The 19,007-nt window shown below is 40.4% G+C and overlaps 1 long non-coding RNA gene across 1 annotated transcript; it reads left to right on the forward strand.

The window, feature by feature from the left end:
* The first annotated feature begins 16,559 nt into the window (after positions 1–16,559).
* Positions 16,560–17,968, forward strand: LOC123481482. Its single transcript, XR_006657143.1, has 2 exons — positions 16,560–16,630; positions 17,732–17,968. It is a non-coding gene; the product is annotated as an uncharacterized LOC123481482 (long non-coding RNA).
* The last annotated feature ends 1,039 nt before the right edge of the window (positions 17,969–19,007 follow it).

Consider the following 19,007-nt stretch of genomic DNA (forward strand, 5'->3'; position numbering starts at 1 on the left):
CTAAATAGGCACATAATCAAACACTAACAAGGGTCAGGTGTACAAACAGACAAAACCAAACAAACACGAAACATCGAACGGTGGCAGCTAGTACTCCGGAGACGACGACCGCCGAAACCTGCCCGAACAAGGAGGAGGGGCAGCCTCGGCCGAAACCGTGACAGAGAGGAGGCTGCCTCGGAGGAAGTCGTGACATTGCCTGAGAATCCCCCCTATCTCTCTGTCAGCGCTACCCTATAAAAGTAATCAAAATGGAATTGACCCCAACCTGAAATATGTGATATTGTGCATTATCACCAGGACTGTTTATTAAGGTTTTGATGCCAGTAATAAACTATATACAGGAAAACACACCACAGTAAATCTTATTCATGACTATATGGCCTATACTATATGACCTATATTCGTTTGTTTTGTTTTGTGTAATTGTAAAAAATAAAATTATAAAAAGATTAACTTAACTTCACATGAAACTGTGATTGAAATGAATGTGGAAACCCAATAAATAAAATGTTACACAAAATATATGGCCTGTATAGTATGCTGTGTTCTCATGTGTTTCAGGAGCAAACATTTGGTTGTAAGGTGTGTGGGAAAATGTTCAAGCATTTAAAAACAAAGGTGTCATTGTATGCTGATGACTCAACTTTCCTCTTAAATCCACATTCTGGATCCCTGCACAGTCTCATAGAGGATATAGATACTTTTTCTAACCTCTCTGGGCTACAACCAAACTACGATAAATGTACCATATCACGTATTGATCGCAACTTTTACATTACCATGTAGTTTACCAATGAAATGGTCCGATGGTGAAGTGGACATACTCTGTATAAAATAAAATAAACATAAAGAAAGAAAAACACTTGTTCAAGCGCATCTCAGCACTATCCACCCTCCTGTAATATAATCTGACACTTGATCTTGCCCTACCCCTGTCAATACTGTGGAAAAAGATTTAGCTAGAAATCTGATATGAAAAAACACACCTTCATTCACACAGGTGAGTCAATATGTATTCCATGGGAATAGGGATCTTAACTTCATCACGGTCACATAAGAAACAAAACTAAAATATAAAAACGAATTTGTGAGTAGTAGTGGCTAGGGTTGAATCTTTTTTCAGATGTTCCATCCCGAGAATAAAACACCTTTCTCCCGTGTAACCCCATATTTCCCGCCTAAACCGGAAGTGTAATTCAAAAGCTTATAAAGCATGTAAATAGAACTACTGTATGTCTGGATTTGATTATAGATTTGATCAAACATTCAAGGCTGATGCTACCTGAGCCTAATGAGCCATACATTAAAGACATTTTATGATCTCAAGCCCAAAAAAGCCCAAATGATTGTGCCGTTATCCAATACATATATGATATATACAGTGCCTTGCAAAAGTATTCATCCCCCTTGGCGTTTGTCCTATTTTGTTGCATTACAACCTGTAATTTAAATGGATTTTTATCTGGATTTCATGTAATGGACATACACAAAATAGTCCAAATTGGTGAAGTGAAATGAAAAAAATAACTTGTTTCAAAAAATTATTTTAAAAAAATAACGGAAAAGTGGTACGTGCATCTGTATTCACCCACTTTGCTATGAAGCCTCTAAAAAAGATCTGGTGCAACCAATTACCGTCAGAAGTCAGATAATTAGTTAAATAAAGTGCACCTGTGTGCAATCTAAGTGTCACATGATCTGTCACATGATCTCAGTATATACAGTGGGGGAAAAAAGTATTTAGTCAGCCACCAATTGTGCAAGTTCTCCCACTTAAAAAGATGAGAGAGGCCTGTAATTTTCATCATAGGTACACGTCAACTATGACAGACAAATTGAGGAAAAAAAATCCAGAAAATCACATTGTAGGATTTTTAATTAATTAATTTGCAAATTATGGTGGAAAATAAGTATTTGGTCACCTACAAACAAGCAAGATTTCTGGCTCTCACAGACCTGTAACTTCTTCTTTAAGAGGCTCCTCTGTCCTCCACTCGTTACCTGTATTAATGGCACCTGTTTGAACTTGTTATCAGTATAAAAGACACCTGTCCACAACCTCAAACAGTCACACTCCAAACTCCACTATGGCCAAGACCAAAGAGCTGTCAAAGGACACCAGAAACAAAAGTGTAGACCTGCACCAGGCTGGGAAGACTGAATCTGCAATAGGTAAGCAGCTTGGTTTGAAGAAATCAACTGTGGGAGCAATTATTAGGAAATGGAAGACATACAAGACCACTGATAATCTCCCTCGATCTGGGACTCCACGCAAGATCTCACCCCGTGGGGTCAAAATGATCACAAGAACGGTGAGAAAAAACCCCAGAACCACACGGGGGGACCTAGTGAATGACCTGCAGAGAGCTGGGACCAAAGTAACAAAGCCTACCATCAGTAACACACTACGCCGCCAGGGACTCAAATCCTGCAGTGCCAGACGTGTCACCCTGCTAAAGCCAGTACATGTCCAGGCCCGTCTGAAGTTTGCTAGAGTGCATTTGGATGATCCAGAAGAGGATTGGGAGAATGTCATATGGTCAGATGAAACCAAAATATAACTTTTTGATAAAAACTCAACTCGTCGTGTTTGGAGGACAAATAATGCTGAGTTGCATCCAAAGAACACCATACCTACTGTGAAGCATGGGGGTGGAAACATCATGCTTTGGGGCTGTTTTTCTGCAAAGGGACCAGGACGACTGATCCGTGTAAAGGAAAGAATGAATGGGGCCATGTATCGTGAGATTTTGAGTGAAAACCTCCTTCCATCAGCAAGGGCATTGAAGATGAAACGTGGCTGGGTCTTTCAGCATGACAATGATCCCAAACACACCGCCCGGGCAACGAAGGAGTGGCTTCGTAAGAAGCATTTCAAGGTCCTGGAGTGGCCTAGCCAGTCATCTTTTTAAGTGGGAGAACTTGCACAATTGGTGGCTGACTAAATACTTTTTTCCCCCACTGTATACACCTGTTCTGAAAGGCCCCAGAGTCTGCAACACCAATAAACAAGGGGCACCACCAAGCAAGCGGCACCATGAAGACCAAGGAGCTCTCCAAACAGGTCAGGGACAAAGTTGTGGAGAAGTACAGATCAGGGTTGGGTTATAAAAAAATATCTGAAACTTTGAACATCCCATGGAGCACCATTAAATCCATTATAAAAAATTGAAAGAATATGGCACCACAACAAACCTGCCAAGAGAGGGCCGCCCACCAAAACTCACGGACCAGGCAAGGAGGGCATTAATCAGAGAGGTAACAAAGAGACCAAAGATAACCCTGAAGGAGCATCATAGCTCCACAGTGGAGATTGGCGTATCTGTCCATAGGACCACTTTAAGCCGTACACTACACAGAGCTGGGCTTTACGGAAGAGTGGCCAGAAAAAGCCATTGCTTAAAGAAAAAAATAAGCAAACACGTTTGGTGTTCGCCAAAAGGCATGTGGGAGACTCCCCAAACATATGGAAGAAGGTACTCCAGTCAGATGAGACAAAAATTGAGCTTTTTGCCCATCAAGGAAAACGCTATGTCTGGTGCAAACCCAACACCTCTCATCACCCGAGAACACCATCCCCACAGTGAAGCATGGTGGTGGCAGCATCATGCTGTGGGATGTTTATCATCGGCAGGGACTGGGAAACTGGTCAGAATTGAAGGAATGATGGTTGGCGCTAAATACAGGGAAATTCTTGAGGGAAACCTGTTTCAGTCTTCCAAAGATTTGAGACTGGGACGTAGGTTCACCTTCCAGCAGGACAATGACCCTAAGCATACTGCTAAAGCAACACTCGAGTGGTTTAAGGGGAAACACTTAAATGTCTTGGAATGGCCTAGTCAAAGTCCAGATCTCAATCCAATTGAAAATCTGTGGTAGGACTTAAAGATTGCTGTACATCAGCGGAACCCATCCAACTTGAAGGAGCTGGAGCAGTTTTGCCTTGAAGAATGGACAAAAATCCCAGTGGCTAGATGTGCCAAGCTTATAGAGACATACCCCAAGAGACTTGCAGCTGTAATTGCTGCAAAAGGTGGCTCTACAAAGTATTGACTTTGGGGGGGTGAATAGTTATGCACGCTCAAGTTTTCTGTTTTTTTGTATTATTTCTTGGTTGTTTCACCCCCAAAAATATTTTGCATCTTCAAAGTGGTAGACATGTTGTTTAAATCAAATGATACAAACCCCCCAAAAATCCATTTTAATTCCAGGTTGTAAGGCAACAAAATAGGAAAAATGCCAAGGGGGGTGAATACTTTCGCAAGCCACTGTAGACTACTGCACATTATGCATGAAATAAAAACATAAAAGCCTTTAGATGTAGATAGCTATATGCTCTCTTGGGTAAATAAATGAAACAAGCTCCAGTAGGCTAATCTTTTTGAGTGTGAACTGTATTACTGTACTGTATTGTATTACACTGTATTATATGGATTGGAATAATGCACCTCCTTCATATCATGCTAAAGTTGGGAGAGAACATGCAATTCTGGTGCACCCACTGTGGCCTACAAAGATACAGGTAGGCTATAGGCTAGTGAATTTGATTTAAATTTGTAATATATAATAGGGCAAATTTCTATAATTAGTAGGCTGAATCATATATACATTTGATTATATTTCCCATAATGTTTTAACCTACCTCCTCTTTCTCTCTCTACTGTTGCTTCATTCCTTCCTGGTTTTCAACAGTTAAATTAAATACGTTTAGTTGTCCTTAACTTCATCATTCTAATGACATGCTTGCATAATATAGGACTAGAATTAGATGCAGACGGATTTCACTTCTTTCACGAAGAATGAATGGTTAAGGGTCTGAATATATAACTGCTATATCCAACCGCCATCGCACGTTCGTTCTTCTTTCAAACTACACGTGAGTTCTATTGGCTGCTGTATTTAACATTCAGCAAACAAGAGCTAGTGGCTACCTGCCGGAGTATGTGGGAATATACACTACCGGTCAAAAGTTTTAGAACACCTACTCATTCACGGGTTTTTCTTTATTTTTACTATTTTCTACATCAAAACTATGAAATAACACATATGGAATCAAGTAGTAACCAAAAAAGTGTTAAACAAATGAAAATATATTTTATGAGTGTGCAAAGCTGTCATCAAGGCAAAGGGTGGCTGTTTGAAGAATCTCAAATATAAAATATATTTTGATTTGTTTAACACTTTGTTGGTTACTACATGATTCCATATATGTTATTTGATAGTTTGGTTGTCTTCACTATTTTTCTACAATGTAGAAAATAGTAAAAATTAAGAAAAACCCTTGAATGAGTAGGTGTTCTAAAACTTTTGACCGGTAGTGTATATATATATATATATATATACAGTGGGGAGAACAAGTATTTGATACACTGCCGATTTTGCAGATTTTCCTACTTACAAAGCATGTAGAGGTCTGTAATTTTTAGCATATCACAACTGTGAGAGACGGAATCTAAAACAAAAATCCAGAAAATCACATTGTATGATTTTTAAGTAATTAATTAGCATTTTATTGCATGACATAAGTATTTGATCACCTACCAACCAGTAAGAATTCCGGCTCTCACAGACCTGTTCGTTTTTCTTTAAGAAGCCCTCCTGTTCTCCACTCATTACCTGTATTAACTGCACCTGTTTGAACTCGTTACCTGTATAAAAGACACCTGTCCACACACTCAATCAAACAGACGCCAACCTTTCCACAATGGCCAAGACCAGAGAGCTGTGTAAGGACATCAGGGATACAATTGTAGACCTGCACAAGGCTGGGATGGGCTACAGGACAATAGGCAAGCAGCTTGGTGAGAAGGCAACAACTGTTGGCGCAATTATTAGAAAATGGAAGAAGTTCAAGATGACGGTCAATCACCCTCGGTCTGGGGCTCCATGCAAGATCTCACCTCGTGGGGCATCAATGATCATGAGGAAGGTGAGGGATCAGCCCAGAACTACACGGCAGGACCTGGTCAATGACCTGAAGAGAGCTGGGACCACAGTCTCAAAGAAAACCATTAGTAACACACTATGCCATCATGGATTAAAATCCTGCAGCGCACGCAAGGTCCCCCCTGCTCAAGCCAGCGCATGTCCAGGCCCGTCTGACGTTTGCCAATGACCATCTGGATGATCCAGAGGAGGAATGGGAGAAGGTCATGTGGTCTGATGAGACAAAAATAGAGCTTTTTGGTCTAAACTCCACTTGCCGTGTTTGGAGGAAAAAGAAGGATGAGTACAACCCCAAGAACACCATCCCAACCGTGAAGCATGGAGGTGGAAACATCATTCTTTGGGGATGCTTTTCTGCAAAGGGGACAGGACGACTGCACCGTATTGAGGGGAGGATGGATGGGGCCATGTATCGCAAGATCTTGGCCAACAACCTCCTTCCCTCAGCAAGAGCATTGAAGATGGGTCGTGGCTGGGTCTTCCAGCATGACAACGACCCGAAACACACAGCCAGGGCAACTAAGGAGTGGCTCCGTAAGAAGCATCTCAAGGTCCTGGAGTGGCCTAGCCAGTCTCCAGACCTGAACCCAATAGAACATCTTTGGAGGGAGCTGAAAGTCCGTATTGCCCAGCGACAGCCCCGAAACCTGAAGGATCTGGAGAAGGTCTGTATGGAGGAGTGGGCCAAAATCCCTGCTGCAGTGTGTGCAAACCTGGTCAAGACCTACAGGAAACGTATGATCTCTGTAATTGCAAACAAAGGTTTCTGTACCAAATATTAAGTTCTGCTTTTCTGATGTATCAAATACTTATGTCATGCAATAAAATGAAAATTAATTACTTAAAAATCATACAATGTGATTTTCTGGATTTAGATTCCGTCTCTCACAGTTGAAGTGTACCTATGATAAAGATTACAGACCTCTACATGCTTTGTAAGTAGGAAAACCTGCAAAATCGGCAGTGTATCGAATACTTGTTCTCCCCACTGTATATATATGGTCCATAGACTACTTTCAGGGTGAGGAACTGCTAACCTTGTTATAAAAGAGTGAACCTCCCCTTTAATACAGTATGTCCCCTCTGCCCTGCTATCCCCCCATGTGTGCCTCAGTGTGGTAATGCCTTCAGCCAGAGCTCCAACGTCATCACCCACAGCCGTCAGCACAGTAGCAACCAGCCCAACCGCTGCCCTCGCTGCCTCTACGGCTTCCAGCGCAAACTGGACCTGAGACAGCACCAGGAGAACCACTGTACATAGACCTTCAGGCTAAGACCCTGGCTAAGAGTTGATCTGAGCTCAGTTTCCAAAAATCGGGAGAACCGCTGTACATACATAGCAACTCAGAGACCCTCACATGATCACAGCTGACCCCAGTTAATTTTTTCATTATAAGGGGCACCACTGCACAAGCTAAATAGAAGCTGGGGATGGATGAAGGGATGGATGCTCCACTCAAAATTCTAACAAACATTTACCTTGACTGTAGTCGAATCCCGAATATACACTTTGCCTACATATATATTTGTGTTTTTTCAGTGTCATCATACGGTCATATCTGAAAATATGTCTAAAACACCTTAGAAACACTCCAATCCAATTTACACTGAACAAAAATATAAACGCAACATGTAAAGTGCTGGTCCCATGTTTCATGAGCTGAAAAAAAGATTCCAGAAATGTATCATTCGCACAAAAAGCGAATTACTCTCAAATGTTGTGCACAAATTTGTTTATGTCCCTATTAGTGAGCATTTGATCCTTTGTCAAGATAATCCATCCACCTGACAGGTGTGGCTTAAACAGCATGATCATTACACAGGTGCACTTTGTGCTGGGGACAATAAAAGGCCACTCTGTGTGCCTTTTTGTCACGCAACACAATGCCACAGAAATGGGAGAGCCTTCCAGAAAGATAACCATCTCTGCAGCACTCCACCAATCAGGCCTTTATGGTAGAGTGAAAGGCACATGACAGCCCACTTGGAGTTTGCCAAAAGACATCTAATCGACTCTCCGACCATGAGAAACAAGATTCTCTGGTCTGATGAATCCAAGATTTAACTCTTTGGCCTCAATGCCAAGTGTCACGTCTGGAGGAAAGCTGGCACCATCCTTACCGTGAAGCATGGTGGTGGCAGCATCATGCTGTGGGGATGTTTTTCAGTGGCAGGGAATGGGAGACTAGTCAAGATCGAGGGAAAGATGAACGGAGCAAAGTACAGAGAGATCCTTGATGAAAACCTGCTCCAGAGCATTCAGGACCTCAGACTGGGGCAAAGGTTCACCTTCCAACAGTACAACGACCCTAAGCACACAGCCAAGACAACGCAGGAGTGGCTTTGGGACAAGTCTCTGAATGTCCTTGAGTGGCCCAGCCAGAGCCTGAATTTGAACCCGATCAAACATTTCTGTAGAGACCTGAAAATAGCTGTGCAGCGACGCTCCCCATCAAACCTGACAGAGCTTGAGAGGATCTGCAGAGAAGAAAGGGAGAAACTCCTCAAATACAGGTGTGCCAAGCTTGTAGCGTCATACCCAAGAATACGAGGCTGTAATTGCTGCCAAAGGTGTTTCAACAAAGTACTGAGTAAAGGGTCTGAATACTTATGTAAATCTGATATTTCCGTTTATTAGTTGTAATACATTTGCAACAATTACAACAAAAAATTGCTTTGTCATTTTAAATTTTTTTTTTTTTATTTCACCTTTATTTAACCAGGTAAACCAGTTGAGAACAAGTTCTCATTTACAACTGCGACCTGGCCAAGATAAAGCAAAGCAGTGCGATAAAAACAACAATACAGAGTTACATATGGGGCAAAACAAACAAAGTCAAAAAATACAACAGAAATACATATAATATACAGTGTGTGCAAATTTAGCAAGTTATGGAGGTAAGGCAATAAAATAGGCTATAGTGCAAAAAAAAATTACAATTAGTATTAACATTGGACTGATAGATGTGCAAGAGATGATGTGCAAATAGAGATACTGGGGTGCAAAAGAGCAAAATAAATAACAATATAGGAATGAGGTAGTTGGGCGGGCTAATTTCAGATGGGCTGTGTACAGGTGCAGTGATCGGTAAGGTGCTCTGACAACTGATGCTTAAAGTTAGTGAGGGAGATAAGTGTCTCCAGCTTCAGAGATTTTTGCAATTTGTCCCAGTCATTTGCAGCAGAGAACTGGAAGGAATTGCGGCCAAAGGAGGTGTTGGCTTTGGGGATGACCAGTGAGATATACCTGCTGGAGCGCAGACTACGGGTGGGTGCTGCTATGGTGACCAATGAGCTAAGATAAGGCGGGGATTTGCCTAGCAGTGATTTATAGATAGCCTGGAGCCAGTGGGTTTGGCGACGAATATGTAGTGAGGACCAGCCAACAAGAGCGTACAGGTCACAGTGGTGGGTAGTATATGGGGCTTTGGAGACAAAACGGATGGCACTGTGATAGACTACATCCAATTTGCTGAGTAGAGTGTTGGAGGCAATTTTGTAAATGACATCACCGAAGTCAAGGATCGGTAGGATAGTCAGTTTTACGAGGGCATGTTTGGCAGCATGAGTGAAGGAGGCTTTGTTGCGAAATAGGAAACCGATTCTAGATTTAACTTTGGATTGGAGATTCTTAATGTGAGTCTGGAATGTGAGTTCTTCTTAATGTGAGTTCTTAATGTGAGTCAGTCTTAATGTGAGTCATTATGGGATATTGTGTGTAAATTGATGAGGGAAAAAACTATTTAATCAATTTTAGAATAAGGCTGTAATGTAACAAAATGTGGAAAAAGTCAAGGGGTCTGAATACTTTCCGAATGCACTGTAAATGCAGTGTTTTCCAACACACATGAGTGATGATGAGTTGAATCAAGTGTGTTAGTGCTAGGACAAAAACAAAAATGTGCACCCCTTTGGGTCCCTTGGACCAGGACTGAGAAACTCTGTCCACCCACCCTACAATTCTGGAAAGAAACCATACACAAACTAATCCACCCTTTTGGGTCACAGCATTCCACTCTCCCCATCCTTCTGCCTTCTTGGAGATCATCAGTCCATTTTAATCGCCTTAAATTTTGCCAAGAAAACAATATTACTCAACTACAAAAACAGAAACGAACAGTCTATTTTGGCAACGAGTGAACCTTCTCACAGACCACATCACAATGAAAAAATTACAGCATCCACCAAAGACAAAATTCAAACCTACAACGAAAACTGGACTCCACACCTCAACTTCTTGCAGCTACCACTGATCCCACCCTATTGTTTCCTCTACCACCCAAGTTGCTATTACTATTTATTTGTATACATTATATGGAGCAGCAGTTGAAAGGTACAAAGGTTGATAGTAACCAGCCACAATAGGGACGCCCCTCAGGGGAAACAACATCTTTGATACAGCAATGCCCTCAGGTAAAAGGAGACCAATCTGCCCCAAACATTATGGTAAACATATAGGGGAAGGAAATTCCTATGTTGGTAGATACAGGTGCTAACACGTATGGGATTTCCTGTTCCCTGGTAATACATTTTGAAACAAAACCCATGTCCTATTCCATAGGACCTATTAATGTTGAAAATGATGTTCTGTATTCACCCACCCAACTGTGTAACTTGTTAGGTAGAGACTTGTTAACTAAACTTATTGCTACAATGTATTGTACCCCAGGTGGAGTTTTAGTTGATATCCCAAACGATGGGATATTAAACCAATCAGTAAGCAGGCAAATTGAACCACTCCCCCAGGAGGAGTGGGTGTCTGACACTGTTTCCCAGTCTATCCTGTTTCAGGAGCCAGACTCATCATGGACAGAACACTCCAATAACAGTAGACTTATATGCAGTGCTAGCCCAGTTATAATAAATGTTGATCCCTGAAAGAAACTCTAGTGTTGACAGCTACATTTTAAAAAGGAAGCTCCCTCTCTCCCGTTCTGAATTGGCCGATGTATTTCATCATTTCAGCGCATTACATATTCATCTCAAAATAATAGACATTTAATGAGTGTGAAGCAGAAAGTGAATATCCTACAGAAATTGGTAATAAATATTAAGAGTAACATTGTTAGGGTAGACTAAAATCCAAACAATGCCTTCCAATAAGGATAAATGTTTGTTTTGTTTATTTTTAAAACTTACAATAGGGGTAAAAGTAGAACATTGTTTGAGGGTGATCCCAACCCACCCTCACTCTCTCTGTCAGCGCTACCCTATAAAAGTGCAACCAGTCATTGAGTGTAAGGGGGCAATTACTTTTTCACACAGGGGAATTGGGTGTTGCATAACTTTGTTAATAAAATAAATAAAATAAGTGTACCTTTTTTTTTGTTATTTGTAAACTCAGGTTCCATTTGTATAATATTAGGTTTTGGTTGAAGATCTGATAACATTCAGTATCAAAAAGATAACATTCAGTATAAAAAATATGCAAAAGTAGAGAAAATCAGAAAGGGGGCAAATGCTTTTTCACAACACTGTATATTAGTTTGTTTTGTTTGGTGTATTTGTAAAAAATAAATATATTATTTAACTTCACATGAAACTGTGATTGAAATCAATGTGAAAACCCACTAAATAAAATGTTCCACAAAATATGTAGCCTATATAGTATGATGTGTTCTCGTGTTTCAGGAGCGTACGTTTGGCTGTAAGGTGTGTGTGGGAAGTGTTTAAGTGCTCATCAACCCTATCCACCCACCTACTAAACTAATTTCACCAGAAGTCTGACATGAAGAAACACACCTTCATTCATACAGGTGAGTCAACATGTATTCTATTGGAATAGAGATCTTGTCTTTGTCATGGTCACAGTCAAAATGTCCAGCCGGAGGGTCAACCTGGCAGGGCATTAAGCGCTGCGGAAATACCTGGAAAATGTCAATAACTCCAAATATTTTGTTTAATTTATTTCCCTGAGCCTCAATATACTTTAAAAGGACTAAACACAAATCAAAACTGTGTAGAAATGACAATGGACCCATATACATTCATACAGTTTCTTGACTGTGTCTAGCTCGCTAATAATCACCGAAATGAAATCTAGACAGTCAGGGATCATGGAAAATTCCCCAAACTACAATCTTACCCATTTTCTGAGCGGCCCTCCATGTCTCGTTGAAGACCGAAGGCTACCCCTGGGGCATAATGAGTTTGACACCACTGCTCTAGAGCCTGCCCTGCTTACACCTTCAACATAGGAGGACACATATTAAAATAGAAGATGACTGATCATTGCAATTGCAAAAATCTCTGAAGCTGGAGACTCTTATCTCCCTCACTAACTTTAAGCATCAGTTGTCAGAGCACCTTACCGATCACTGCACCTGTACATAGCCCATCCGAAATTAGCCCACCCAACTACCTCATCCCTATATTGTTATTTATTTTGCTCATTTGCACCCCAGTATCTCTATTTGCACACAATCTCTTGCACATCTATCATTCCAGTGTTAATACTAATTGTAATTATTTTGCACTATAGCCTATTTATTGCCTTACCTCCATAACTTGCTACATTTGCACACACTCTATATATATTTTCTGTTGTATTTTTGACTTTATGTTTTGTTTTACCCCATATATAACTCTGTGTTGTTGTTTTTATCGCATTGCTTTACTTTATCTTGGCCAGGTCGCAGTTGTAAATGAGAACTTGTTCTCAACATGCTTACCTGGTTAAATAAAGGTGAAATAAAAAAATAATAAAAAAATTGATCAGAAAAATCAGATCAGATTGTGATGTCATACTGTGGGACAAAAACTCCATCCCACCTGAACAGGCTGAAAGCTCCTACACTAAAACGGCATGATCCTAATTTTCACAATCTCAGAGTGTTATTTTTATTTTGACAATATAATGTGGAAGGAAAATCACATTTTTGACTGCACTGCCCCTTTAACTTATAAATCTCCCTATAGTTTGCCCTGTCGTGTTGCGCCCTTCGAGCGAGGCGCGAGCGGGGCAAGTAGGCGGAGTTCGGGCCGCGTAGCTCTACGCCCTGAGCTCACTCGTTTTCAACTGGGGCGTCGGACGCGTCGACTCGAACGTACTACTGGCCAGGGCCCAGGGTGTGTTCATTAGGGCGATATGGGCGACGCACTGCCAAACGGGAAAAGGAAGGGATTTTTTTTTCTAATCAATTATATCACGGCAACAGTAGTTATCAGTGTTCTAATCTAGACGTCTGATCTGCCACTAAATGTCCAATCAGGCTAAAGTCGTGCTTCAAATGGCCCCGCCCGTTTTTGGGCGATTTCAGTCAGGTTGAAAATCGCCCCAGAAGTATCTCATAGACTTTCATGTTAAATCTATTTTTTTCAAATATCAGAGCTTTCAATACAATCTCTATGGGTTTCTGAGGGCTTGCACTTACGCGCTTTCGTCATACGTAACATAACCATGAACGTAACTAAGAAAAGAGCGGGTAGCAGCGTCAATCAATTCATGTACTACTATCAAAGATGGCTAGCGTTCAGTGCAACTCGATTGTCTCTTTTAAAGAAGTTCACATCAAAGACCATTCAAAACGAGCTACTGGAGTGTATGCTAGCGGTCATGAGGGAACATATTGTGGAGGAGGTGAAGTCGAGGAACTTCGTAGCTATCCAAGCTGACGAGACCACGGACGTTTCTACACTTTCAATGAGAAAGTCATTGACCGCTTTGCTGCATTGAAAGAGAGAAGAGAACAGTTTCAGTACAAGTAATGTAGCCTCTCTCTCTCTTTGTCCCTCCCTGTCTGTCTCTTTAACACACACACGCCCAAATCAGTTCACAGTTGATGTTGTTTAAAATAGTTATTTTTCATTTAAAAAAAAGTTTAAAAAAATAAATAATCTGTTCATGTTCATTTTTACAAATCTATACAATTGGCCAGAATATGGTTGTTCATATTTACAAATCTATACAATTGGCCAGAATATGGTTGTTCATATTTACAAATCTATACAATTGGCCAGAATATGGTTGTTCATATTTACAAATCTATACAATTGGCCAGAATATGGTTGTTCATATTTACAAATCTATACAATTGGCCAGAATATGGTTGTTCATTTTTACAAAGCCATACAGATAGCTGTGTTTACCTTTTCTAGAAATTATTTTCAAATTCTGTTTTCAGGCAAAATGTATATCACTGTTCATTTTCACAAATCTATACAAGAGGGCAGAATATGGAAGTCTATAAAAATTTCTTATTACCAATAACTTGCATCAATGTTTTCAGTAGCCTCTATCAAAAGCTCCTGCTTGCTTGTTGTGAATTATGCTCAGGTGCACATATTTCCAATTCAACCATGAGGTAAAAAATGTGGTAAAAGCTCTTGTTGATCCTGCAATCTGAACAAATACCAAGATGCTGTATTTTCAGCTGATATTTCATTTGTTTATGGAAATGCATATTGTTTATGCAGTGTTGAGGAATGTGAAAGAACACCCTTGATTATTTTTACTGTGATAACTTATTTTGCTTTTGTAAGCCAACACTTTTGAGATCAGTCAATAAATGCTTCTGGCATTGACTTATATGCTGCCCCTGTCTTCATGTTGTTGCTGGACATATCTTTTTTAAAATGTGTGTAGGTCACCTAAATCATCAGAAAAATTGCCCCCCCTGAGAATTTTTTCAGGAGCCGCCACTGCTACTGGCCATAAACAAATATGTGTGCATTTATCAAGGACTATATGCCAACAGTTCGCAACAATGTCTAATTTATCAGAACCATTAAAGATAACAAATCCTAATTGCTAAAATGACCCATATACAGTGTCTTCGGAAAGTACACACAATACCCCATAATGTTAAAGCAAAAAAAGTTTTTAGAACTACAACTTTGTCCCGAAGCCACTTGTCGTGGAAATTCTACACAGTGGACACTCTGTGTAATCTTAAATGAATCATCGTCTGGCCACTCTACCATAAAGGCCTAATTGGTGGAGTGCTGCAGAGATCGTTGTCCCTCTGGAAGGTTCTCCCACCTCCAAAGGGGAACTCTAGAAGTCTGTCAGAGTGACCATCGGGTTCTTGGTCACCTCCCTGACCAAGGCCTATCTCCCCCGATTGCTCAGTTTGGCTGGGCGGCCAGCTCTAGGAAGAGTCTTGGTGGTTCCAAACTTCTTCCATTTAAGAATGATGGAGGCCACTGTGTTCTTGGGGACCTTCAATGCTGCATAAATGTTTTGGTACCCTTCCCCAGATCTGTGCCTCGACACAATCCTGTTTCGGAGCTCCACTTACAATTCCTTTGACCTCATGGCTTGGTTTTTGCTCTGCACTCTCAACTGTGGGACCTTATATAGACATATATAGACTGGTGTGTGCTTTTCCAAATCATGTCCAATCAATTGAATGTACCACAGGTGGACTCCAACCAAGCTGTAGAAACATCTCAAGGATGATCAACAGAAACAGTATGCACCTGAGCTTAATTACGAGTCTCATAGCAAAGGGTCTGAATACTTATGTTTTTTATTTGTAATACATTAGCAAAAATATCTAAAAACCTGTTTTCGCTTTGTCATTGTGGGGTATTGTGTGTAGATTGATGAGGAAGAAAAATAATTTCATCCATTTTAGAATAAGGCTGTAACGTAACAAAATGGGGAAAAGGGTCCTTGTCTGAATACTTTCCGAATGCACTGTATATTCATACAGTTTCTTGATTGTGTCTAGCTTGCTAATAATCACCAAAATGACAGTCAAGAATTATGGAAAATTCCCCAAACTAAAATGTAACCCATTTTCAGTGCTGCCCTCCGGACCTCGTTGAAGACCGAATGCTGCCCATGGGGCAAAATAAGTTTCACACCACTGCTCTAGAGCCTACCCCGCTTTTCAACGTAGGGGACACATGAAAATAAAAGATGAATGGTCAGAATAATCAGATCAGATTATGCAGGCATACTGTGGGACAAAAACTCCATCCCACCTAAACAGGCTGAAATTCCATTTTTGACTGCACTGCCCCTTTAACTTAGTAAAAAATAGTGAACTTCCCCTTTAATACAGTATGTCCCCTCTGCCCTCTTATCCCAGGTAAGATGCCCCATGCGTGCCAGGTGTGTGGCAAAGCCTTCAGCCAGAGCTCCAACCTCATCACTCGCAGCCGTCAGCACAGTGGCAACCAACCCTACTACTGACCCCGCTGCCTCTTCGGCTTCCAACGCAAACGGAACATGAGACAGCACCAGGAGAACCACATAGACTTTCAGGCTAAGACCCTGCTACCAGCTGATCTGAGATCAGTTTTAATAAGCAAGAGAACTGCTGCACATAGATAGCAACTCAGAGACTCTCACATGGTCGCACATTTTTTCATTATAACATTGTTTTATTATTTTAGGTGATCAAACTCCCTTGATTGTCAGTGATTTACCTGTCAGGGGGTAGTTAAAGATATGTCCCTTTGAGATGAAATAAGTTTTAGTGCTCGACATATCTAAATATATTGCTCTTGTGACACCCACGTAGCTTCTCTGGAACTGAGTCCTCCTCTTCAGTTCTCTGGAACATCAACATTTACCTGGAATGGATTGGGCCGAGAACTCCCCACCCACCCTTCCTCTCTCTATCAGCGCTACCCTATAAAAGCAGAGACATCTCTCCACTCTGCACTAGAACACCTGATTACAACAACCTTCAAGCGCGCCACTGCACCGAGGAAGAACACACAGACACAGGTAAATACATTATTTTAAATACATGCTTTAGGTTTTCTTTATTTTTTACATTGTAGAATAATAGGGAAGACATCAAAACGATGAAATAACACATATGGAATCATGTAGTAACTGTATTAGGTTCCGACACAATAAAATATATTGAACTCCAGATACAATTTGGCAGCTTGAACAGATGTGTGTCTCATGGCTGGAACAGTTACTCTCAAATAGTGATCATTTGGCAGAGTTGAAAGATATTGGTCGATATTACTTAACAAGCAGAGCTTTGGTTCACACAACACAAATGATATATAACACATTGGACATGGTCGTCACTCGTTACCACAGTCACAAAGTGATAAACCCTGCCAAATCATTTAAAGACTTACAATTAGCATAAGGACCAAGACATCGCAAAATACATGCAATGCCACTTAGTGCAATGGTGAGAAATAATGATAAATTGCAGAGATAAACTTTGCTTATCGAGATCTGTGCTTTGTGTGGACAGTTTTGATGATGAATATTCTTTAATTTAATCAGTGGTATAAAGTACTTAAGTAAAAATACTTTAAAGTACTACTTAAGAAATTTTTTGGGGTATCTGTACTTTACTATTTATTTATTTTGACAACTTTTACTTGACACACAAAAGTACTAGCTACATTTTGAACGCTTAGCAGGACAGGAAAATTGTCAAACTCATACACTTGTCAAGAGAACATCCTGCTCCCTCTCATCTGGCACACTCAATAAACACACATGCTTCGTTTGTAAATGTTTTCTGAGTGTTGGAGTGTGCCCCTGGCTATCTGTAAATTAAAATAACAAAATGGTGCCATTTGGTTTGCTTAATATGAGGAATTTGAAATGAATTTTACTTTTGATACATACGTATATTTGAGCAATTACATTTACTTTTGATACTTCAGGATATTTAAAACCAAATACTTTTACTCAAGTAGTATTTTACTGGATGACTTTGACTTGAGTCATTTTCTATTAAGGTTTCTTTACTTTTACTCAAGACAATTGGGTAATTTTTCCACCACTGAATTTAATCAACTTAACCCTTAATTATCCTATTTCTCTCCCCCTCTCTTTTCTCTATCGTTGCAGCAATGGATTGTGCTTCACATACCAACAGCCAAAATGCCTGCAATAAAAAAAAACCTGTTGCCAAATGTCCTACAAAACCAGGCCAAGACATATCATGCCAAGACATATCAGGCCAAACCATATCAGGCCAAACCATATCAGGCCAAACCATATCAGGCCAAACCATATCAGGCAGTGTGAGCGGCAATATTTCCTTTGGCAACCAGACCAATAAACCCAGTCATACCGGTAAGTAACCCTATCCAGTGGGAGGGAATCTATATATGAATGAATAATAAATACATTCATATTTTATTGTTTTGTGGCCATTCAACATGGGAATATAACACACATTGATATTAGACATTTCAAAGCATAAAGTAATTACATTTCACAGCTCAGTTCCAGCACCAGCGTAAATATAGATACAAATAGAAAATTGTTTATTGTTGCTCATAGCAGTGTTCTCAGCAAACTTCTAATACTGACAACCACATTTATTTCAGCACTGTCCAATGACTCTCTCTCTCGTTCCCTTAGGTTAACAAAAACTCCCAGAAAAACTGTCGCACCCAGCATCACCATAGCCAACATAACAGGTGGCAGAGTGGGTCTCTACTACAAGGCAGAGAAGATGGCTCTCTGTGACCTCATCAAGGGGAGTCAACTCAAGGGCGAATCCATCCTTATCCTGGAAGACACCTTTAAGAAGACCCCTCTTCCTCAGAACCTCGATTTCACTGGCTTCCAAGTAGAAAGTGACAATACACACAGATTAAACTACATACAAATTATTGATTAAAAATAAACGGAATAAATCACAGATATGTGAAAAAGTGCTGAGTGTATGGTCGAAATCAGCAATATAATCACTGTAGGTTTTTGACCAAATAATAAATGTTACCAAACTGAGAAAATGTGTTCTGTAAGATGTTAGGAGTGTGTGTGGGATTACATTACATGATTGGGGTTGCCACCAGATATCCTACATACTCATACTAATTTTAACAAAGGTCAACAACACAAGATTGTAATCAAAGTTTTATTTCTAAGGTTGTAGTCATGTTATTTCAAGCATACAGGGTGATGGTGCAAGACACGTACAGGGAGCACAAATATATATAGCAGAGAAAAAATCTGCACATTTCCTCATTACACTGGATTTAAAAACCATGTGAACTAGAATGTTAGATGCATGCTGTGTTTCCCAACTAAAGGTTTGATGATGAGTTGAATCAAGTGTGTTAGTGCTAGGGTAAAAACTGAAATGTGCACCCGTTTGGGTCCCTAGGACCAG

This window comes from Coregonus clupeaformis, chromosome 20, assembly GCF_020615455.1.
Source record: "Coregonus clupeaformis isolate EN_2021a chromosome 20, ASM2061545v1, whole genome shotgun sequence".
NCBI lineage: Eukaryota > Metazoa > Chordata > Actinopteri > Salmoniformes > Salmonidae > Coregonus > Coregonus clupeaformis.